The sequence below is a fragment of the Sus scrofa genome, chromosome 14, assembly GCF_054392235.1.
Source record: "Sus scrofa isolate SSC_HxYL_T2T_F1_AM1 chromosome 14, Sscrofa_HxYL_maternal_Yorkshire_Landrace_v2.0, whole genome shotgun sequence".
NCBI lineage: Eukaryota > Metazoa > Chordata > Mammalia > Artiodactyla > Suidae > Sus > Sus scrofa.
Window position 1 is genome coordinate 37,992,869 of NC_139396.1, and position 24,078 is coordinate 38,016,946.

Here is a 24,078-nt window from a genome sequence, read left to right on the forward strand (position 1 = left end):
GCTTATCCAAGTAACGAGGTCTTGCACTTGAAATCTGAAAACATGTTGGAGGCTGTTAGCTCTCTAATATTAGCGGGTTAATTAGGATTCCCCCAAGGGGGAAGGTATTTCAAGGGAGATTTTTTTTCTTTCTTAAAGTACAGAAACCTATAGATTTTAGAAAGTCCTCTAGAAACAAAGTGGTTTAGAACATGGCGCCACAGATGACATATACGGATAACTGAAAATAGTTTTTAAACAATTCACCTGAGTGGCTTTTTTTTCTGCCTTAAATAATCACTGAGAAATGTGGCTTTCTGTAACAGGAAGACCTGACATTTCATTTTCTTGGCATAAAACTGTCATGTAACAAAAAGTGAGTGCCTTTCAGTGGAATGCAATTTGATTAATTCCAAAAGGCTGCAACAGAAGTTAGAAATATAATTGGTTAGCTAAGTGACTTCTTCCATGCACAAATAGAATTTGAATAATTTCCTGAGCTTCATAAAAATCCCTTTTTTATCTAAATGGTTAGTGAATGACTTTTTTGGCTTATGAATATTTTGCAACAGCTGAGACTTTCATATTCTATACCTATATTGCTAAATCTTCTAAGAATGTGAAATCAATAAAGTGCTAAAACTATACCAGATAAATTTTTAATTTCTGTTGATTCAGAAGGAACATGGTGGCTCTTTTAGTGCCTTAATGTCACTTCGAATAACTCACTGTTACTACAGAGCCGGGAGTCTCATCTCCCCTGCTCCTCTCAGAAAGCAGCTCACTGTAGGTTCTGACTTTCTCTCTCTGACCCTCAACCCTACAACCACCTCCCCATCTGACCAAAAGAGAACACACCCAAACCCAAGACTTCTAAATCCTCAAGAACTCTTTTTTTTTTTTTTTTTTTTTTTTTTTTTTTTTTTGGCTAAAGTTAACTTGGGTACAAAACAGATGAGCACATTCTAATCTCCTATGTAGGCAGTGCCTACACAGGGGGTGGCCACGTAAGCCCGGGCCCCACTGGGAGAGCTAAAGGTTCTCCATAGCACTAAGTACAGTTTTGCATCATTATGATGAGGAAGATGTCACCTCTAATAATGGTGACAATGGCCACGCTGATTGTGACGGGAACATCACACCACTGTCAGCATCGTCATTGATTTAGCAAGTGATCCCTACATTGTGGACACTGTTCTAACTACTCTGCACACACTAACAATTCTCGGAAAGAGGCTCTCCCAGGGTTCCTAATATTCAGTCACAGACATCCAACTGCAAGGTTAGAAAGTAATCGGCAGAACTGGGACTTGAACTCAGGCAGCCTGGCTCCAGCCTCCACCACTACAACATGTTCCCTCCACCATAGGACTTGTCACCAGTCCCTTTTGTTATGGAAATTAGGGTGTATTCCTAAGGACTGCCCCTCACTTTGCTTCTTTAAAAAAAAATTTTTTTAATTAAAGTATAGCTGATTTACAATGTTGTGCCAATTTCTGCTGTACAGCAAAGTGACCCAGTCATACATATATATATGTATATATATATATGTACACACATTCCCTCTCTCATATTATCTTCGATCATGGTCTGTCACAAAGGATTGGATATAGTTCCCTGTGCTGTATAGTAGAACTGCATTGCTTGTCCATTCTAAATGTAAGTTTGCATCTACTAACCCCAAACTCCCAGTCCATCCCACTCCCTCCCCCTTGAAAACCACCAGTCTCTCCTCTATGTCTGTGAGCTGTTTCTGTTCTGTAGGTAGGTTCATTTGTGCCATATTTTAGATTCCACATAAGTGACATCATATGGTATTTGTCTTTCCTCCCTTCTATCCTCACATGCAGAGTCCTGAACCTCTCTACAGCAAACCGTGTCTGCCCTCATCCACCAGCCACTCCCCAGAAGACACCGGGGTGAGCAGGGCCAGGAATCCTAACAGGCATGAGGGAAGTGACGTTTAATCCTCCTGGCAGCCCTGTGAGGGGTGGTCCGATCTCCATCCACAGGTCGGGAGGGCAAGGCTCTGAAGGGTGTGGAACATGCCCTGATTTGCCTGGCCACTGGGAGGCTAGAGGCAGGCTCACACTCGAAACCTCAGGCCCCAGAGCCCACCACTTCCCTCCAATCAGCCAGGACATCCTGCATCCCTGGGTCTGGGCTCTGGGATGCCAGAGGGAGCTGTGGTGGCCCAGAAGTGGCAGAGGGGAGGACAGCACAGCTCTCACTGTCTCTACGTGTGGGACACTGTGCTTCCACAATTAATTCCCAGACAAGAATGAACTGTGGCGAGAATTGTTTTCTAATATTCAACCACATTAGATATCACGGCATCTAAGCTCAAAACGAAATAAGATTATCCCTGAGGATGAGTAGTACCATTTTTCATCCCTTTACAGGATAAGATTTGAGGAAGAAAGAAGAGAAAGGTCTTCACAATTCAGAAATAAGCTGACTGGAAAATGAATTACTTTTATCACAAAAGTTGGTCAGAGTCATTTCTCTCCTTTCTCTTGCTTCGTATGTGTGAAATCTCTTTACTGTTCTAAGAGAACATGTTATGATAGGCTCCAGGTGCAGGATAAATTTGTAAAAGCTCAGGTTACAAAAATCCTGCAGTGCAGAACTACTGTGTTTAAGACAGGAATATAATTTTAGTGATAAGACTTAGACTCTGGGGTTACTTTTCAGAGCCTGCAAAAAGAAGGCATTCATGAAATCAGATCCCTACCACTCATATCTTGACAATCTCAATATAGTTCCTTCTGTTTCCCTGCAAAAAATAAATAAAAATACAATATGATCTAAAATTTTCATCTTCTCTGAAACATACCACATATCTTTCAAATGTTCAACTGCCTCTGGACGTCAGTGCAAGAATCCAGGGGTTGTTTGCTTGTTTGTTTTGTCTTTTTAGGGCTTCACCTATAGCATATGGAGGTTGCCAGGCTAGGGGTCTAATAAGAGCTGCAGATGCAGGCCTACACCTCAGCCACAGCAATGCCAGATCCACAGCAATGCCAGGCCAGGGATCGAACCTGCGTCCTCATGGATGCTAGTCAGATCTGTTTCCACTGAGCCACAACCAGACTCCAAGAATCCAGCTTTGATAAGCATCAATCTGATACTTAAACAACAGGGATGAAGACAGCATCAAAAAGCAAAGTCCAAATATGGAAAAGGCTCCGAGGTTAGGCCATTATGACACTATGGCACTCTAACTGCCAAACTAATTTTTATGACACCCAAGCAACAACCTTCACATCACTAACTATTAGTGCTTATGCCTGCTCAAAATTCCAAGTTCTTTTTAGAAAGTCTCAAGGAACACATAAAATGCCTTTATTTTAAACAACTTACAAATACACCCCAACTTTAGTGTCTATTATTAATATATGAACTAGGAAACTGCAATGTAATTGTATATAATTTCATATCATATATTGTTCAAGAGTTAATTTTCTCCTATTAATTAAGGAGTTATGAAATAATTGTAAGTATTTCATTCCTACCTGAAAGCAAGTAAAGTGAGCAGTTGGGGTTGTTAATTCCCATGTTAACTTGAAGGCAGCTACACTTTTGACTGTCAAAAGTCAATCAATAAGAGGCACATTTTAGTTTCTGGGTTTAAATTAAAATGTCAGTAGAAGACACATGGTGATATGTATTCTTTTCCTCATTATTAGATCCCACATGACATTTTTTCTGAAAGCTTCTCTGAACTCCACACCAGATCTAGTCTGTCTACTGCTTAAGAGATGGCACATGTGACTACACCAGGTTCAATGTCCCTTTCTGCCACGTTCACATGAGTCACAGAAAGGAACAAAATTTTTTGTTTGTTTTTTAGGGTCACAGCCACGGCATATGGAAATTTCCAGGCTAAGGGTCGAATTGTAGCTGCAGCTGCTGGCCTACGCCACAGCAACGCCAAATCTGACCCAAATCTGCAAATTCCATCACAGCTTGCAACAATGCCGGATCCTAAACCCACTGAGTGAGGCCAGAGATCAAACCCACATCCTCTTAGACACTAGCTGGGTTCCTTACTGCTGAGCCATGACTGTAATTCCTACAATAAATTCTTAATAATGATCGCAGAGTGTCCAAGGAGATTTGTCAGGGTAAGGACGACTCTGCTTCTATATTGGGAAATTATTTATCTTCACACCCAGAGTTCCTAGAAAAGAAAATATGATTCTGTTTTTACACTCAGATATGGAAGGTACTGGGAAGTGAGGGGGTGTTTTATGTCACTTTCATTCCTTTGCAGAATGATTCCAAGATCCTGGAGAAGTTATCAAGTTTCTTCCAGAGAAGGAGAACCAACTCAAGCATTTAAATTTAAATTCTGGAGTTCCTGTCATGCTCAGTGGAAACGAATCTGATGCACATCCCTGAGAACGCAGGTTCGATCACTGGCTTTGCTCAATGGGTTAAGGATCTGGCATTGCCAGGAGCTATGGTGTAGATTGCAGACAGGGCTTGAATCTGGCATTGCTATGGTGTAGGCCAGCGGCTACAGCTCTGATTCAGCCCCTAGCCTGGGAATCTCCATATGCTAAGGGTGCAGCTCTAAAAAGCCCCACCAAAAAAAAAAAAAAAAGGAAAAAATAACAAGAAGTTCCCATTGTGTTTTAGCGTGTTTCTGTGAGGATGCAGGTTCAATCCCTGGCCTCACTCAGTGGGTTCAGGATCTAGTGTTGCTGTGAGCTGTGGTGTAGGTCGCAGATATGGCTCGGACCTGATGTTTCCGTGGCTGTGGTGCAGGCCAACACCTGCAGCTCTGATTCAAGCCCTAGCCTGGGAACGTCCATATGCCAGAGGTGTGGCTGTAAAAAGAAAAAAAAAAAAAAAAGAAACCTAACTAAACTTGGTCATAAATAGTCTGAGAAGAGGTTGAACAAATAAAAATAAATGACTGACTTGTTTAATGATGCTTCCAACACACAATTCCAAACCCCAAAGGCAGGCTTTGTATTCTGGTCTTGAATTAAAGGAAAGAAATAGCTTTATAAATACTTTATGTGTGTGTGAAACCAAATCTTATGAACAAATTGAGTTTTTATAAACCAGTATTGAAAATTAGCATCTGTCACTTAACCACTGATTCTAGGCTGAAATTTAGCTGAGGAAACCTAAGCCCGAAGTTCTCAGTTTCACAAAACCTTTCACTGATCTCTTTAGCAGCAGCAAAAGATTAAGAGGTCATTTTTAAGATTTGGTCCAGACACTTCCATAGTTAAAAGCCAAACTACATTTATCTCTTATAAGAGAAAAACCTAATCAAAGATCCACATGAAACCACCTCTGAAAAAGTGCTTAGATTCAAAACCCGATATTAGTCTCATTATTAGCAAACATCATCTCTCCTTTGGTTCTGAACATAATGAATCCTTAAATTTATATTCTAAGCCACAGAATAATAATGCAATTGTGAAAGTGTTAGCAAAACAAAGTCCCCAACAACTTTCCAAACATTTTTTGAAATTGCAAGTTGACTTTCGGTGTAAGACAGACTTTGCGAGTTGATAAGTAAAAGGCCTATTTTAAATTAAAGTTATCCTTAAAAACCCAAGGCATATACAAAACATGTCTCTATAAACACTGTGAATTAACGGGTTATATTAAATCTGACAGTAAGAACTCCAATTAGTTTATATCATTAGCTTCCTTAACCTTTTATTAGGTCTTAACACTTTTAACACTCTGTACCCTGAGTGAATACAGTAAAATAAATAATTAAGGCATGAAGCAATTAGTTGAACCATTAAAGAAATATTTAATTGGTTCCTAGACTATCAAAAAGACTTAAATCCATTTATGAACAGGGAAGCTGAAAACTAAGTCTAATTGCTTTAACTATAAAATTCTATCACTACATAGCCTATGAAAAAAATTTATATTAACCAAAACCTCAGAGTAAATACAGCAAAAATGATGAGTATTGTTAACAACTGAACACATTTAGCCTCTTCTTTAAAACTTAACAGTCTACAGCTTTTGGTTACAATCATCTACTTTATAAGCCACTCAGACTTCTCCCCAGTAAATGACAGATTTATTTCCAATTCACTAAGGACATATTCTTTATAAACCAAGTAAAAATGATACTTTTTCTTAACCAGAAAAAAAACTGTAAGATTTGAGATTATAGTTAAAGCAAGTGCACAACTCATTAGCAATATTAACTAAACGCCAACCACTGGGGAGGTTAATAATTCTATTTTATTGACCTCTGAAGTATCATTCATTTAAACAGAAATTTCTACAAATTTCACAGTATATGTATTATATAAGGGCATATTATATATCATAGCAAATGACTGTCAAAAAAGATTAACAGAAAGCCAACCTACACCACAGCTCACGGCAACACAATGGGAACTTCCTATTGTGTTAATTTCTGCTGTAGAACAAAGCAATTCAATTATATATGTACATACACACACTTTCTAAAAACATTGTTTTCCATTATGTTTTATCATAGGACACTGAATACAGTTCCCTGTGCTATATAGAAGGACCTTGTTTATCCCCTCTGTGTGTAACAGCTTACATCTGCTAACCCCAGCCCTTCCTCAACCCCCACCCTCTCAGGCAACCACAAGTCTGTCTCCTACCTCTGTGAGTTTGTTTCTATTTCATAGGTAGGTTCATTTGTGTCATATTTCAAATTCCACATATAAGTGATATCATGTGGTATGTGTCTTTCTCTAACCTCACTTATCATGATAATCTCTAGGTCCATCATGTTGCTGTGATGGCATTAGTTCATTTTTTATGGCTGAATGATATACTTGTGTGTGTGTGTGTGTGTGTGTGTGTACACCAAATCTCCTTAATCCATTCATCTGTTGATGGACATTTAGGTTGTTTCCATGTCTTGGCTATTGTGAATAGTGCTGCTATGAACGTAAGGTGAATGTGTCTTTTTGAATTACAGTTTCATCTGGATATATGCCCAGAAGTGAGATTGCGGGATTATATGGTAGTTCTATTTTTTTTTTCTTTTTTTGGGGGGGGTCTTTTCAGGACTGTATCCATGGCATATGAAAGTTCTCAGGCTAGGGGTTGAATTGGAGCTGCAGCTGCCAGCCTACACCACAGCTGCGCCAGATCCTTAAGCCACTGAGCAGGGCCAGAGGTCAAACCTGTATCCTCATGGATACTAGCTGGATTCATTACCACTGAGCCACAATGGTAATGCCTAGTTTCTATTTTTAGTTTCTGAAGGAAGCTCCATACTGTTTTCCATAGTGGTTGTACAATTTATATTCCCACCAACAGAAGGTGCCCTCTTCTCCACACCCTCTCCAGCATTTATTTGCGGATTTTGTTTGTTTGTTTATGTCTCTGTGCTTTTCCCTAGACGGAACCCTCTGACTACAACATCTTTCCTTTGGGCCCAGCCTCCTCCAGCAAGGAGCCTCCTTAGAGGCCTCTTTGATGGCCCCCGTGGGGGCTCCTATCCCAGCAGTTAGGACATTTAAGGCTTCATCTGGTCTGTTTCCTTCCTGGAGTGTGAACTCCAGTGAAGCCAGAGCACCCCAGAAACAGAGGCTGCAGGGTCAGGTCCGGAATTGTCAAAAGGACTGAAAATAGAAGTTAATTCTAGGATATTTTTTGCACACCTGAGTCTGCACTAAGATTCATTCCTGGAAAACCAAGACGAAGCTTTTCACAGGGCTGGGCTCATATACACGCCTTATAACTGAAGAAAGGTGTTGCCCTCTATTAGGACAGGTTTCCTAGAGTTTAGGCTGACAGGGCAGGGCCCTGCACTCCTTGGCCACAGCCCTCAGAGCCATGCTTGTCCAGTTGCTTCAGGAAGGAAGGATGGCCAGAGGCCAGAGCTCCAAGCCCTGCAGTGGGAAGAAAATGTGCAGATTTTTTAAATGGCGGCCATTCTGGCCAGTGTGAGATGATACCTCATTGTAGTTTTGATTTGCATTTTTCTAATAATTAGTGATGTTGAACATCTTTTCATGTGCCTATCGGCCATTCGTATTTCTTTGAAGAAATGCCTTTTTGGGTCTTCTGCTCAGTTTTTTTTTTGGTTGTTTTTTTGTTTGTTTGTTTGTCTTTTTGCTATTTCTTTGGGCCGCTCCCGCAGCATATGGAGCTTCCCAGGCTAGGGGTCGAATCAGAGCTGCAGCCACTGGCCTACGCCAGAGCCACAGCAACGTGGGATCCGAGCCGCGTCTACCACCTACACCACAGCTCACGGCAACGCCGGATAGTTAACCCACTGAGCAAGGGCAGGGATCGAACCCGCAACCTCATGGTTCCTAGTCGGATTCGTTAGCCACTGCGCCAGGATGGGAACTCCTGCTCAGTTTTTGATTGAGCTGGTTTTTGTTTTTTTTTTTTTTTTTTTGCTGTTGAGTTGAATGAGCTGTTTGTGCATTTTGGAATTAAGCTCTTGTCAGTCACATCATTTGCAAATATTTTCTCCCATACCATAGGTTGTCTTTTCATCTTGTTTATGGTTCCCCTTAAGTTTGTAAGTTAGATTAGGTCCCGTTTACTTTTGCTTTTATTTCTATTGCTTTGGGAGACTGACCTAAGAAAACAGTGGGATGATTTATGTCAGAGAATGTTTCACTTATGCTCTCTTCTAGGCGTTCTATGGTGTCATATCTTGTGTTCAAGTCTTTAAACCATTCTGAGTTTATTTTTGAGTATGGTGAGAGGGTGTGTTCTAACTTCATTGATTTATATGTAGCTGTCCTGCTTTCCCAGTGCCAACTGCTGAAGAGACTGTCTTTCTCCATTTTGTATTCTTGCCTCCTTTGTTGAAGATTAACTGACCATAAGTGTGCAAGTTTATTTCTGGGCTCTCTGTTCTGTTCCATTGATCCACATCCAGTACCATGCTGTTTTGATTACCGTAACTTTGTAATATGATCTGAAGTCTGTGAGGAGTATACCTCCTGCTTTGTTCTTTTTCTTCAGGATTGTTCCAGAAATTCTGGGTCTTCAAATTTTACCCTTGTACAAAAACATGGTTCACCTTCCTTGATGGCCATACCACAAAATCAAAGGTGAGGTCTGGGGAAGACAAGATAGGGGTAGCAACAGAGATAACAGAGATAGAGACAGGGCTGGGAAGCAACTTCCTGACTGCTCAGAGATCTTCTCTGGTTTATACAGTAAATTTCCAGGATAGTAATTCATTTGCGTTAAAGCAGAAGATTATTTCTGTGTGGGGTGCATGTTAACCTTAAACAATTTGTGTGTACAGTACGGAAGCCCATTTAAGTTAGTTTCAGCAAAGTGGCATTTATTATAAGGATTCAGGCCAATGTCACAGAACCTAATTGGCAGGAAGAAGAGGCAAGTCTCAAGTAGGTCTCTGGGAAATTATAAGGTTCTCAGGCAGAAGCAGAATTGTTTTGTGTGCCTACCCCTTTCTATACCATCTTACGTCTCTGCTTTGGGGAATAAAGTTCATTTCATTTCTTTGATGACTGGATTCCTCAGCAAGAGGTCTAGGTTTTCCTCCCCAAACTCTGCCTTGTACATGACTCTAATGCTTAAGGAGTTGACCGTGGTGGCATGTCTACAAACCACCTCCAGGGAACTCAGAGGTCCCAGGACCAAGGCTGTAAGTGATCTGGCTTCAGATGCCCCAAGGTCCATGTGAAACATCACACAGAGGATGGCATCAACCACTTGCTCACAGGTGCACTGAGGGAGAAAGGCTCAGGAAGGTGCATTTTAATTCTTTTTTTTTTTTTAACAGTTATTTCAGAGAATAGACTTGTGGTTGCCAAGGGGGAGGGAGTGGGGTGGTTGGGGAGCTTGGGGTTAATAGATACAAACTATTGCCTTTGGAATGGATTAGCAATGAGATCCTGCTGTGTCGCACTGGGAACTATGTCTAGTCACTTATGATGGAGCATGATAATGGGCATTTTAATTCTGTTCCTGCACTTTAATTCCGCTGCCTTTCAAGGCTGTGATGACAATTTAGAACTCACATGTGCATGTGGAAGCAACATGACACACCCCATCCTGGGGGCACAGCAGCTGGGGCAGCTTTCAGTCTGGTGATTCTGAGGCCTCCCTAGACAGGCCCCACACAGACAAACTGTTCTGGGAGGGAAAACTAATGTGGAAACAGTACAAGAAAGCTTCAGCTTGAAAATAAAGCAAAAAAAATTATAGGACTCTTGCTTATAAAAGTGATATGGCTGAATATGGCTGAAGGACAGAAAGTCATAATGGGTGGGGGTGGGAGGGAAGGGGCCTATCATATTCAAAATTCTGAAACAAGAAGATCCCCTTAAAGCCAAAGCAAAGATGTTTTTAGGCCAACTGAATAATGCTTCTTCATAATGTAAAGTAAATAAACAGCCTGTGCCGCCTTGGTAACTACTTCTTCTTCCCCTGAATTCACAGTTTCCATCTGCTATACTTCTCACCATGCACCCTCCAGCCTGCCAGAACTCTACTACTTTTTTTTTTTTTTTTTTTTTGCTTATTTTTAGGGCTGTACCTGTAGCATATGGAGGTTCCCAGGCTAGGGGGTCCAATCAGAGCTGCAGCTATCCTCAGCCTACACAAGAACAGCAATGCTGGATCCTTAACCCACTGAGCAAGGCCAGGGATCAAATCCACAACCTCATGGATACTAGCCGGGTTCATAACAAGCTGAGCCTCAACAGGAACTCCCCAGAACCCTCCCTCTGAGATGAGCCTCAAAGGGAATTCTCCTCCACTAGCCTCTTTCCACTCTGCAGGTACAATTCACCCTATTTTAATATTTAACATATAGTATTAGTTTCTTTACATTCACCTTCTACCACAAACCAGGTTGTCACTTCCCTGAGGACAGAGACCGTATCTTTATCATCTTTGTTTCAAGGCCCAACACAATACAAGACACCTAAAAAGTCTAAGTAGGTTTTAAATGAGTCATAGACACTAGAAATAAACTCATGAGAGGCTCAAGGAAACTTATAAATAGGAGTTTCATAATGGGTTTCAAAAGGAAAGAAAAAGAATCCAAGCTGTGTCGTGAACCTCTGAGGTTGTAAGGATGAAGGCAAGCTCTGTGGCAGGGCCATGGATGGGGTTCAGATGTGAGACTGCTTGTGGCTCTGCGTGTACAGGTAAGGGGCACCTGGAAAAGAAAGTCTAGTCTTTTCTCCTTAGGAAGTCGCACCCCCATTGTGTCCGGTGCACATCACTCCCCAATTTCTCTCGCAATCTTCCAGCATGAACTTTGCAAAGGAGGCCTGGATATCCAGGAAGTTCTGTGCTGGTCATTAAACTACCGTCTCAGCTCCAGATTGACCTCTCTATCCAGCCCTGTGTCAAGACAGCTTTCTCCCTTGACAACTGTCTCCGCATGAGGCTTCACTGACAGGAGGGCTTGGGGGAGGCAGCAAGGCTGACAGAGGGATCCTCTGCCCAGGGCCCCTCAATAACACAGCTGGTGTGGCTCCAGATTCGAGCATTTATCCAACGCAGCCCCCGACCCCAAACAGCCTCAAACATTCTAGGCAGCCAGCCCAGGCTCTGCCAGCCACGCCAACCTGCAGGGCCCCTGTGAGCTGCTGCCCTCTGATAATCCCAACCTCTTCCTTTTACCACCCGCCACCCCATGGGTAGAAGGTCTTCTTTGCTTTTGTCAATTCTCCTCTGTAGCTGCTGTGAGAATCCACAAACTTCTGGTTACTCCTCCAATGACCCGTAACCCTTCCCATGGTCCCCTGACTGCCAGTGGCAAGGAGGCCTGCAAATGAGTCTGTGGGGCTCACCTTCACCAACCCTGAAAACCCCATGCCTGACAGTGGATAAAGCACCAGTGCAGGGGGTAGGGACTGTTCCAGTTGGCAGAAAAAAAAGACATGAAACATTTAAACTGTTAAAAAAAAAAAAAAAGCAATCAAACAAATGAAGGAACAGGATTTTAACAATCCATAATAATTCAGTGTGATAAATTTACTGAAGGTCTACCGTAAAAGTGCCGCTTGGTAGTAATGGGTGCATAAGGGAAACCTAAAACCTGGCTGTGTCAATGTGAGCTTAGCAGACAAGCCTGAGAGTCTGGGAACCAACAGGTTAATCAAGTGATACAAAAAGTAACAACGAGACACCAAGACCAAGGTGATCTTTCCAGGGAAAGGAAGTTTGAGCTAAAGTGACTTTTGACCCCTGCTTTACAACCTCGTCATTTAAAAATTTACAAGCTATGACTCTGTGGCTAAGGCCACTATTCCTCCCAATTTCCTTTCCCTTCTTCTCTCTCAAGAATTAACCACATCCTAGCCTTGAGGCTTCATCCCAGCATACGGACACCCAGAGTGAAGAAACATTTCCATGGTCTCTTGGTATGAGAATGCTGGCCAGTGGACCAAAACCAAAGGTGATACACACAGATACACAAAGACCAGCAGCAAATACCCACCCCCGGCCCCCGTTTCCTTCCTTCCTACACTGGGACCACACAGGGATGACAGGGCAACCAGGGAGAAGGGGCACAGATCCCAATGCCGTCACACAGGAGCAGGAGGAGGGGCTGGGTCAGGTTTGGTATTTAAGTGAGGAGAAAACCCTAACTTTTAAGATTTATGTTAGTCAAATCTGTATTTTGGTATAAACCCAAACACCTAATCACTAGCTGTCCACATTCACAGGGAACCAGCAGAGCCCACTGGACCATTGGCCTGCTCTCCCCCACTTCCCCGGGGGCTGGGCTGGAGGCGGGAACCCTCTGTTGTGAAGACATGCAGCGGCATCTGTGCACATGGAACACGTAGTAGAAACAGTCAAGACAAGTGACGTTAATTTTGTACACAGAGGATCCCAGGAGCCAAGAAAGAGTATCTGTGATTACTGTGGGGAGTTTCCAAAGGAAAAGATGGTGCTTTCAAGGCAAACTTATTAGACTCATATTTTAAGAAGCTTGCCTATGCAGAAAAATGTGTCCACAAAACCTGCATGATGGGGCTTTTGACTTTATGTGCCTGCAAAATGTCTCTAAAAGCAATTATTGGTTTAGGGTACCCGCTTTGATATTTTCATGATATGAAATGAGTTTCCAGGAACTGAAACACTGGACATTTCATTCCTCATGAATAGAAATCTAACACAGGTTATACTTAAAACCCTGTCTCACAACCCAAGTCAAAGTGCCACTTAAGTTGGGATTCCCTGGATAACAGACTTTCCTAAATATAAACACTTCAACTCACTGGGCTGCAGAGGCACTGGGGCAAGATATGGGTGATGGCCAAGCAAGGATGTTCTAAGAAACTTGTTTTAACTGATCAGTAGGGTTTTTCTCTAATTGAGAAATATTTGCAGCAATGAACTATTCTACAATGAACATATGGTGCTAAGTACTGTTGCTAAAAACATTTTTGCCTCATAACTAATTGGCCATAAGGCCATTTTGCAATAGAAAGTAAAATAAGAAAAAACAACAACAACAACAAAAGGAGGGACATGAAAAAGGACATAGCAAAATGTGACAAATGAATAACAAAATTAAAAATTCTGTAAAAATACAAAATACTTGAGCACATTTAAAATGAGTGTATATCATGGCAATACTGTTCCAATAGCTGATTTTCTCTTGTGTCTCTTGGGGCAATTGGTCATTATCTGTTGGCTTAAAACCATAAATGATGCCCCAAATGGAAGAACCACTAACACATTTCAACTAATTGAAACCAAACCGTCAAACAGAAAACTGCCAACACGTTATTTTACTGTTCATGGTAAAATGGCCTGGCAGCCAATTAGTTAGGTGGCAAAAATGCCTTCAGCAAAGAAGTCTACAGCAAGGAAGCTAGCTGTGGTGAAAAATACAGGCACAGGAACATACATTTGCTTCAGGAAAACAATGTGAACTAAAAGTAAACAAACAATAGCATCTTCCTCTTTTCCCATTTCAGAATATGAGTTCACTGAAGGACATAACTTTTAAGGCAGAAGTTAGGACTTCCATTTCCTTGTCAATTATTATTCAAAATACTAAAGTCATAACAAATTTTATAACGTAAGTATTTTCATTCTTTTAAGCAGTGTTGCAACTACATATGAATTATTATGCTCTTCCAAGGAGAAGGAAGGGAAGGAAGACAGAGAAAACAAAAAGTGCAAAACTGCCAGTTAAACACTGTCTCAGGGCTCCAATGCAGTGACTACAGGAAGCCGGGGACCAGTGCTGCAGCAGAGCTTGGGTCTACCTCCTGGCTGCGGGCCATAATCACCAGTGCTGTTGACAGTGTTCAACCAGGTTTCAACCCACGTCACTGTCCACGTGTCACTTGTACTACACAACTGACGTCAGCTTTTATTTTCAATCGCCAGCTGGTCCCTGGGGATCTACATGCTACACAGGAGGTAACTTAAGCAGCACAAGAATTCCCCAGGATGTCTGATAACCACGAGGATTAATATTCAGAGTTAGCAACCCTATTATTTTTAAAAAGAAGAAATGCACACGTGGGGTAGGGGCCTCGTCCTTCCTGCTCCCACTACCGAATCATGGCTCAGGCTCAAGGTCATGTCCTAGACCAGGCTCCTCAACCACAGCAGGACCGCACCCCCCTTTACAAGGCACATCCCCCCCCCCTTCCCACACCTTTAAGCTCATTCTCCCTGCCCTGCCCCAAGCCTGGGAAGGAATATTATAATCAACTTGAATGTACCTTCCCTAAGAATCTTTTTTCATTAATTACATACATTTTTGGGTTTTTCCAAATCTCATTGAGAGGGGTAGAATAAAACACCACTGAAATATCAAGTGAATCTAAAGTTGCTGAACCTCTTGACTCTAAAAGAGCTTCTCTCTCACTGGCCTGGCCCACAGCTTCCACGACAAAGGTTACAATCAGAAGATGGGTACGTCTGAGCTGTGCCAGGAAATAAGCAGCACAGAGGTGACCTCCACCCCCTCCTGGTAACCGGTTTCTGTACAAAATTCTAAGTTTAGTATTCCTGAGGCTCAAGTCTCTCCTGCATATGCCAAACATCCACTACGTTCTAATTCCTAACACTGCCTGGACAGGAAGCATTTAAGCAGAATTGTAGATCAAACAGAGGTAGGCCCTGTATTCTTAGAACATAACGGTGGTCTCTCAGTAAAGTCTTAGCCACAGTAACCCAAACCCTAAAGTTCACTAGCCTTCCCTCCCCGAAGTGAGTCTTCCACCCATCTTTCTAAGACTCACTGACCTTCACGCCCAGCAGCATGTTCAGCATTAAGACAGACATCTTAATCTCAACATCCCAGTGCCCCCAAGAACCCCCCAGCCCCATTCCCTGAGCACCTTGAACATTCTCTGGTCAAAGGGGATGCCAGGTGCTGGTGAAGAGATCGAACACTATACATTTCTCCTGCTTTTTGCATTTCAGCTTGGTGGTTTTGTTTGTTATTTTACTTTCTTGGAGTGTCAGTTATTGATTACAAATATGTTGTTAAATGGACACCTGTGAGATCCTAAATAAAAACAGCTATGGAGAGCCCGTTGTGGCTCTGTGGTTAACGAACCCAACTAGCAACCTTGAGGTCGCTGGTTCAATCCCTGGCCTCGCTCAGTGGGTTAAGGATCCGGTGTTGCAGTGAGCTGTGGTGTAGGTTGCAGAAATGACTCGGATCCTGCGTTGCTGTGGCTCTGGCGAAGGCTGGCAGCTGTAGCTCCGCTTGGACCCCTAGCCTGGGAACCTCCATATACTACTGCAGGTGTGGCCCTAAAAAGACAAAAGACCAAAAAGAAGCTATAAGCAGCAGCACTGGCCCGCGGATGTAGGAAATAAAATAGGTAAATAAAATATGTATCTAAATGGAAGGCACTAGAAATAAATCAGGAACCTGACTTAATAAGGCACTGCACATTTCCTGATCTTTCTTACCACCTACAACTCTGACAGGTGGACCGATGCTTAGTCACCTGTTAATCGATGGTGTAAATGGAGAAGTCGGCTAAAACTTCAACTTGCAAGTAGTAACATGTCAAAGTATCAGCAACACTGTTCCGAATTTTTTAAGTCGAAAATCTTATCAAGAAATGCTGCATGTTCCACTCAGAAATTTAAAGTTGATTCGAATTTCATCACTGCACATATGAGGCAATCTTAAATTAAGTCCACTCTAATCAAGGAAAATCTGCAGGCCTTTGTCGGAAAGGAATCTCCTACAACAAAATCAAATCTCTTAACGTTACTTCCATTCCTGCTCAACAGATCACAAGATGCAACGGCTCCTTAGAGGATTTTGTTAAAAAAGTGAAGCAGGTGAGGGAAACCGTGGGGAGGAGCGCACAGCAGTAACAGAAAGAGCGAAAAGGTAAGAAAAAAGAGAAAAATTCATTATCTCTAATTTTAGAAATGAAATTTTACTTTTTCATTAGCACTGACTCATCATGAGAGTTATGGCTATAACAGTGGACTGTGAGGGTTCAGTTATCTTTAATTTAAAAGAACGAAGTAGTTTCAGAAAATGCAGCCTGTGTGTTAAGAGAATTCTGAGTAAGCTGCTGGCCTTATCATTCAGAGGCAACACGCTGGGTGCAAACAGCAGGCTGTGTTTTTCTAGCTACTTTGTGGTCAATAAAATATATGACTGACATTTTTAAACCTGAAGGAATTATTCTCACATTTAACACCCACTGGGACCAAAGACACTGACCAACCACTCAACAAATACCTCATAACCAAAGAAAGAAATCTTCTGTCCCAAGGCAGGAAAAACTAGTTGAACAGATTTCAGTTATTTTCATGAAGAATTGAAAAAATAGCAGGAAATGTACCGCAATTTATTAGAAAGCAAAAATACTGAACAAATACAAATATATTACCTTTGCTGTTACCTTGTTTTTCAATAATATTAAAAATCTATTCCTGGCGTTCCCATTGTGGCTTAGGGTAATCAAACCTGACTACTACTATCCATGAGGATTCGGGTTCAATCCCTGGCCTCACTCAGTGGATTAAGGATCCAGCGTTGCCATGAGCTATGGTGCAGGTCGCAGACATGGCTCAGATCTGGCATAACTGGGGCTGTGACATAGGCCGGCAGCTGCAGCTCTGATTCCACCCCTAGCCTGGGAACCTCTGATTCTACCCATAGCCAGGGGCGACCCTAAAAAAAAAGCAAAAAAAAAAAAAAATTTATTCCTTAATTGTCACTTACAATAAGTTTCTTTTAGCTTCCTTTCTGCATTTTATCAGCCCTTCTAAGCCACAAACCACTACACAAGTTATGTTTGCTTTCAAACACAAGTACCTGTTATTACAGCTGAAAGAGGATGCAGACCAGAACAGGAATTACAGGTCACTCACTTATCCTCAAGAAGTGATTTTTGCCAAGATATGACAAAGACGTTAACATTTACTTTTCTCTTAGTGTTAGGCCAAGGGTGATAACTGACTCTTAGGAAACAGGTCTGTACACTGTTAAACTATTTATTAGACTCTTTGGTTGCAATTTTCTTCCATTCAGTCACAGGTACCAGCTGACACTCTTTCTAATTCATGGAAAGGAAAGTGAAGCCATGTTCATTAAACCCCTGCTCACATTTTGAAGGGGCACTGGAAGGGCACCCATGTGGGAGGCTTGCTCTGACCCATGCCTCAGGCCCTGCCAGCACTTTGTCCTCAAGCTGGGGGGCAAGCAGGACCTGGGAAAGCCTGGCATTTAGGGCCCGATTATCATCTTTGCAGGTATGATGTCACTTTTCAAACTTTTCGAGGTTAACAACTGTGCTTACATGAGCTCTACATTTATTTTAATATAGAAGTTATATGTGCCATGGTTTGAGGTCAAAATGCTAGTTACAAAGAGCCTGAGTGTTACCTCAATTTCACACAGAAAATGTATTCCCTTAAAATACAAAGGTACTTTTTAAGTGCATTTTCTGAATAGAGAATTTTAGAAAACCATTTGCTAAAATTATTTCGCTTTTTACCAGCAAGATCTCCCTAGACTGTGAGCAAATTTATTTTAATTGACCATAACAATGGAAGCTCTCTTGCAAACTTCTTTTTTATAAATATCGGACTTTGAATTTCCCGAGTCCATCACACAGAGCCAACAGTTAGTGAAACTGCATACCTCTATTTCCCCATTCTACCAATCCTTTGCTTAAGTGCTAAAACGTAATTATATATTTTAAGGGATCCAAATTTCTAACCTTGACAGCTTAAAAAACTAAACCCCCTACCATAGCAGAAAAATCTGCACATGTAAAGTCATCAGATTTTAGTCATTTCCACTCCATTCCTCTAAAAAGCACTTTGCAGTCATTTGTTCTTTACCATAATTGAGAGCTCATTTGCCAAAAATCTAATGGATTTTTTATTCATGTTAAATCACACTGGCAAGAGTTAGCAGACTTTTGAACAGTAGGTTTTAAACACTTTCTTTTAAAAGAAAAGATGTAAAACCCTACAGATCGTCAAGGTAACAAGTACTAAGACTTACATGCAAACACCTTGCTGTACTAAAGACTAAGCGACTAATTCTGTTGGATTAAATTTTAAGAAGCATCATGATCAAACTGTAAAATAAGAACTGCATGGCAAAATATCCAATTTTGAGATGAAATACTGAGGAAACGGCGTTGGATTTAAGTCATCCCAAGTAAGCATAATTAAAATCTATACCTAATAAGCCAAGTACTATAGAAAACATCTCTAAGACAAATTTTCGAATGGCTATGCAAAGTGATTTCTCAGGTACATGGGCTGTTACTGACCAACAACTCCAGTCTAGTACAGTATACTACATAGTAAATTTTTCTAGGCAAATATTTCCCATCACAAACATATTTTTCACAGCAACGTTTAACAATCAAGCAAAAATCAGGTTCTACCGCAGGTGCAACCCTGAAAAAAAAAAAAAAAAAAAAACTTAAGAAAGTGAGGTTAAATCAGTGAAATCCATAAGTCCTCATGGATACCAGCCTGGGTTTATTACCACTGAGCTAAGACGGGAACTCCAGAAACTGCCAAAACTTTTTTGCTTCACTCATAAAAAAATGAGGCAGATGTGCCAGCATTTTTATTTATTAGACTGTCTGTAACTATCCTTTGACTCTTGATTCCCTTTTAATCAATCATCAGAAGAAGAGAAGGAAAAACTATAAGATGCTCTCTTGAGTGTGAGCAAGGATTGCAAGTAGCTTTACAATGGTGTGAATGCCTAACTCTCAGGCTGGAACCCTTATTTCGAAGGGACCCATTGAATCCAGTTACCGAAGTGAAACAGTAGCCTCAGGTTCTTAGTTCATTTTTGAAGAGTTCATAGAATTTTAAGAATTACACTTGTCGAGAAGTGACAATGTAACACAAATGTGATATCTTTATGCTTCTGAGAGAATTTTTTGATAAATTCTTTAGAAAGGCTAAGTAGAAAAACTACATAGAATAAGTAGTATGTTAAAAAATAAAGTCCCGGAGTTCCATCGTGGTGCAGTGGTTAACGAATCCGACTAGGAACCATGAGGTTGCGGGTTCGATCCTTGGCCTTGCTCAGTGGGTTAATGATCCGGCGTTGCCATGAGCTGTGGTGTAGGTTGCAGACGTGGCTCGGATCCCACGTTGCTGTGGCTCTGGCATAAGCTGGTGGCTACAGCTCTGATTAGACCCTTAGCCTGGGAACCTCCATATGCCGCAGGAGCGGCCCAAGAAATGCTAAAAAAAAAAGACAAAAATAAATAAATAAATAAATAAAAATAAAGTCCCTAGGTCATGATACTTGATGCGGTCTAGAGGTTCATTATTTGTCAGTGTTTACTATTGCACTTCAAATAATTTTATTCTGTTGAATTTAAAGTAAACATGTCATGTACATTTTATTGATATCTATTATTAGAAAAATAGTTCCCTTATAACCCCAGCAAAACCTAAAATGATTGATATACCTGAGTCATGTGAGCTTCCTTTTGCCAAAGTATATCAAAGATACCTGGATAAAGGTGTGTAGGTACAGAAAACTGGGAGGTTCCCCTGCTATTTAGATTTATGGTTCATTAGTCATGTTTCAGAAATGACTTGGGAGGAGTTCCCGTTGGGGCTCAGTGGGTTACAAACATGGCTAGTACTGATGAAGACGTGGGTTCGATCCCTGGCCTTGCTCACTGGGTTAAGGATCTGGCGTTGCCGTGAGCTGTGGTATAGGTCACAGATGTGGCTCAGATCTGGCCTTGCTGTGGCTGTGGCGTAGGCCAGCAGATGATGCTCTGATTTGACCCTTAGCCTGGGAACTTCCCCACCATGAGTGGGGCCCTAAAAATAAAAATTAAAATTAAATTAAAAAAAAAGTTTTGGCAGTTTCTCAGTTAACATTTATTTAGGACATATTTACTCTGTAATACCAACTCTTTTACTGAGGTGAACACATTACCAGTGAATACGTAGTTTTCATACACATAAGCACCTCAATTCTAAAGCATAAGAACTACAAATGCTAAAATCAGATGTCAGCCAAATAATCACTGAGCATGTAAGTTTACTACTGAATAGGGGAGCATATCTCTTAAGGCCTAAATGTATTCTTAAACCCAGGCACTCACTAAAAGGTTAAAGATAAAAAAAAGACGAGGTCATCTACGCCATTCTATTCTCATAGAGAAGTGCTCCCAATAGTATGTGATTTAATTTTAATTAATCCAGTTTAAAATATCCATACTAATAACACATTTCAATGACTTGGCTTGGAAGCCTGCTAGCAGGCTAGTTGGTATTGATCTAATACTGCAGTTAATTGTACCTTCTAGATTTGGGAAGCCAGGCTGTTCTGCAGCAATTCTACAAACCTAATTAGATAATGCAAAGTTAATTTTTTCCTCAAGTTTCAGTGTAGCAGTTCTTACACTCAATGAGCTGAATCAGGCCTCCCTACTGGCGTGTTGAAAGGCTTCTCGGGAGCCACACTGTAAAACACTAAGAAGGCTGGGGAGCCCAGAAGGGAATTTATAATGGAGCAGAAATGAGAACATTCTTCATCTTGAAATATTCAGGATTCTTAGCAAATGAAGCAACTGAAGGTGAGCTCTCCCCTCTGCAAAAAAGCTGTAAGCCCCACGTAACTGCGTTCAAGACATGTACCCTGCCCTTGGGGTCAGAGGGCTGAACTGGAAGGAAACCGAACACCTCATTTCAAAAAACAAACCATATTGAGATGCTGGGCATACAGCTTTGCTATTCTGTTTTTTTCCCTCTGGTTACACATGAGCCAAATTAATGTATCATTAAAAACTAAAAACTGCCTAATAGTCTCAGGATAAAATTTCTTTCCCACCTTCAAATATTAAAATGTTCTAGTCACAGCTTTACAAGTTACTGGATTTCTGACTAAAAGAGTGCCCCAAATGCTTAATATGTAGTGCCATCATATTTTAATATAATGTGTGTCATATACAGAGGCTATATTATCAAAATTATGTTGATTATGGTTCGGCTTAAAATATACACACGTCTATTTAAACACAGGGAGGGGTGGAGAGGCACCTATTTAAGGCAGGACAGATACAGCCCGAAATGTGAGCTGTTCCTCGTTGGCAGTCATGTTCTCTATTAAAACCCTCCTCCTTCTATCTCTATTTTTCCTAGTTAAGGTGAGTGTTCACCACTGGAACTTCTTTTTTATCTGAGTCAGTTTTCCTGGATCATCATATTTACGGAGATGCATGGCAGTCCCTTCTCCACACTCGAGGCCTAGTGGTCAGCATAGCTGGCAGGTGAACTTGCTGGACCCTTAATTCTAGTCAGTTCTTGCTCAAATACTGAAGCACTGAGAACTGCTAGTGGTTGGGCAGTATTCTCTAAGTCATCTTACTTCTGCCCCTGCCTTCTTTCATCTGTCCCTCTCCCAGCACTTCCTGCTCACATTTCTTCTTTCCTGCCCATGTTTTTCTTCTCCATCTACATCCACTCCCCTAAGCCACCAGGCCCCAAGCTTCACTTAAGTTCCTGCCCACCAGCTCATTCCACCTTCAACACTGGGTTCCCCCAACCCCCAGCCCCCCAGCAAATACCTACCCTCCCCTGACTTGTAGCCTGGAAACCCTTTATGCCCAAACCACACAAATGTTTTGTTTCACAACGCCCACTCGTGCTCTAGAGAAGCACTACTCAAAGTGTGGGCCCTGGACCAGTAGCAGCAGCAAGGGGAACTAGTTAGCAACGCAAATTCCCTGCCCTACCCCATCCTCCTGAATCAAAGTCTGGGCAGTAGGCCAGGTGACCATGTTCTAACACTCTCTGGGGGGCATTCTCGGCTCAAGGCTGAGCTGCTCTAGATGGCCCTGTTCCTTCAGTAGCAGCTGCACCTTCCTTCCCCAATTCCAGCCAGTGCAGTGCCCCTCCCACCAGGACAAGGAGAATGGGTGGCACCATCGCTCCCCACTGTTTATTCCCTGGCCCCCTCCACCGCCCCCCCTCCTGGTTTCAGCCTCTGTGGGACTACTGAGACAGCTCTTTCCTCACTGGATGCCTGGTCCAGATCCCTCCTTCATACCAGCTTTGACCACTCACAGCCCTCAATGGCTCAGTGTTCAGAGCCTGTTTATCTCTCTAGGGTTCTCTACCATCCCTTCAGTCCTGGGTTTGCGGCAATCTTTCCTGCTTCCGGGTTCAGTTCCCATCTCCTGTGCTCGCCCTGAGACCCACCCTCCCTGGGACCAGCTCTCTGAGCACACTCAGCCCCGAGGCCAGACACTGCATTCCCTGTGACCTCGAGGAGCCAGGAGCTAATGCAGCCCTCCTCTTGTCCCCTGCAACTGTTATCTGTGTGTCTGGCCCACAAACCAGTGGCAAAAAAAGGTAGTTACGTGTGTATGTGGACCACGCATGCTGAAATGACTGTGTAACCTATCATGTGACCCAGAACCCTGCTTACACCTGCCGGCTTAACAAGCACTGTCCACCTTCCAGGCTACCAGGCTCTGGCCATGCTGGCCCTTCTACTTCTCACACATTCCAGCCTCTTCCACCTTCAGGGCTGCGCTGCCTGGTCCCTCAGCTCACCATCGCCTTCCCTGGCTCCCCTTCCCTTATGCTGCACATCTCACTGTGCTTCTCTCTACTTGACATGACCGCCACTGTCTCTGCGGCCCCCTTCAGTATGGGCCACCTGAGCTCAGATGTCGTTAGAATCTGCAGGGGAGGTCAGAGGGCACAGCTGAATCAGGACACCTGAGACTGACTCTGTAAATGACCTTGGGCAGAGTTCACCGCCCTGGTAACTCAGAGGCCTCCTCTATAAAGTAAGCATTATATCAGACTCTCATTAGAGGACTGCTGCAATTAGCATAATACATGCAGAGAGCTGAGTGGCACAAGGGAGTGGTGGATGTTTATCTATCACCACTGTGTTTTTATAATATCGCCAACGCCTAGAGCTATAGATGACATTTAACAGACAATAAGTATTTGAAATATTTGATCAGGGAATGAACAGTTGAGCAGGTGAACATCACCACTTCCTAACTCCACCTCAAAAGCTTCCAAAAAGCTTCTCTTGACATAGAATTAATAAAACCCCAACCCCGTTCCTTACCCTGCCATTTAATGCCTTCAAAATGGGGCTCAACATTAAGTTCCACGACTTTTTGCCAGGAAAACTGGATTTCCTTCTGGTCTCACCATATTCCTTCAGTCTAGAATGTTTGTTCCTGTCCAAATCACTCCAGGTCCAGGTAAAAGCCATGCTCTTCCCTCTGGCTCTGAGCATCCACCCGCTACAGCTTTGTGGGAACCTCTCTGTGATGGTAACACCCACATGCAGGTTATGTCGCCAATGAGAGGAGATGGGGTCTGTGATCTTGACACCTCTGCATCTCCGGTGCCCAGCCTGGTGCTTTGAGTGCCCTTAATTCACTATTTTGAGCAAAGGAAAGGCAGGAGGTTTTGAATCATTGTAAAAAGGCCTGATTTATACATCCAAAGAAAACTGCTATTATTATGGACAAACACCTTCTGTGTGGTTGTTAGGTCAAGATCTGAGTAACATCTTCATTATATCAAAACTTTCCACCTCCTCTACTGTATGTCTCGCCAATGCCTAGAGCAATGGATGGCACTTAGTAAACACTCAATAGATACTTGAAACCTTTGTGAAGTGCATGACTG

At 42.2% G+C, this 24,078-nt stretch overlaps 1 protein-coding gene across 9 annotated transcripts in view; it reads right to left on the minus strand.

The window, feature by feature from the left end:
* Nucleotides 1–24,078, minus strand: part of GALNT7 (polypeptide N-acetylgalactosaminyltransferase 7) — a 120,703-nt gene that overhangs the window by 91,314 nt on the left and 5,311 nt on the right. The window lies entirely within an intron of this gene.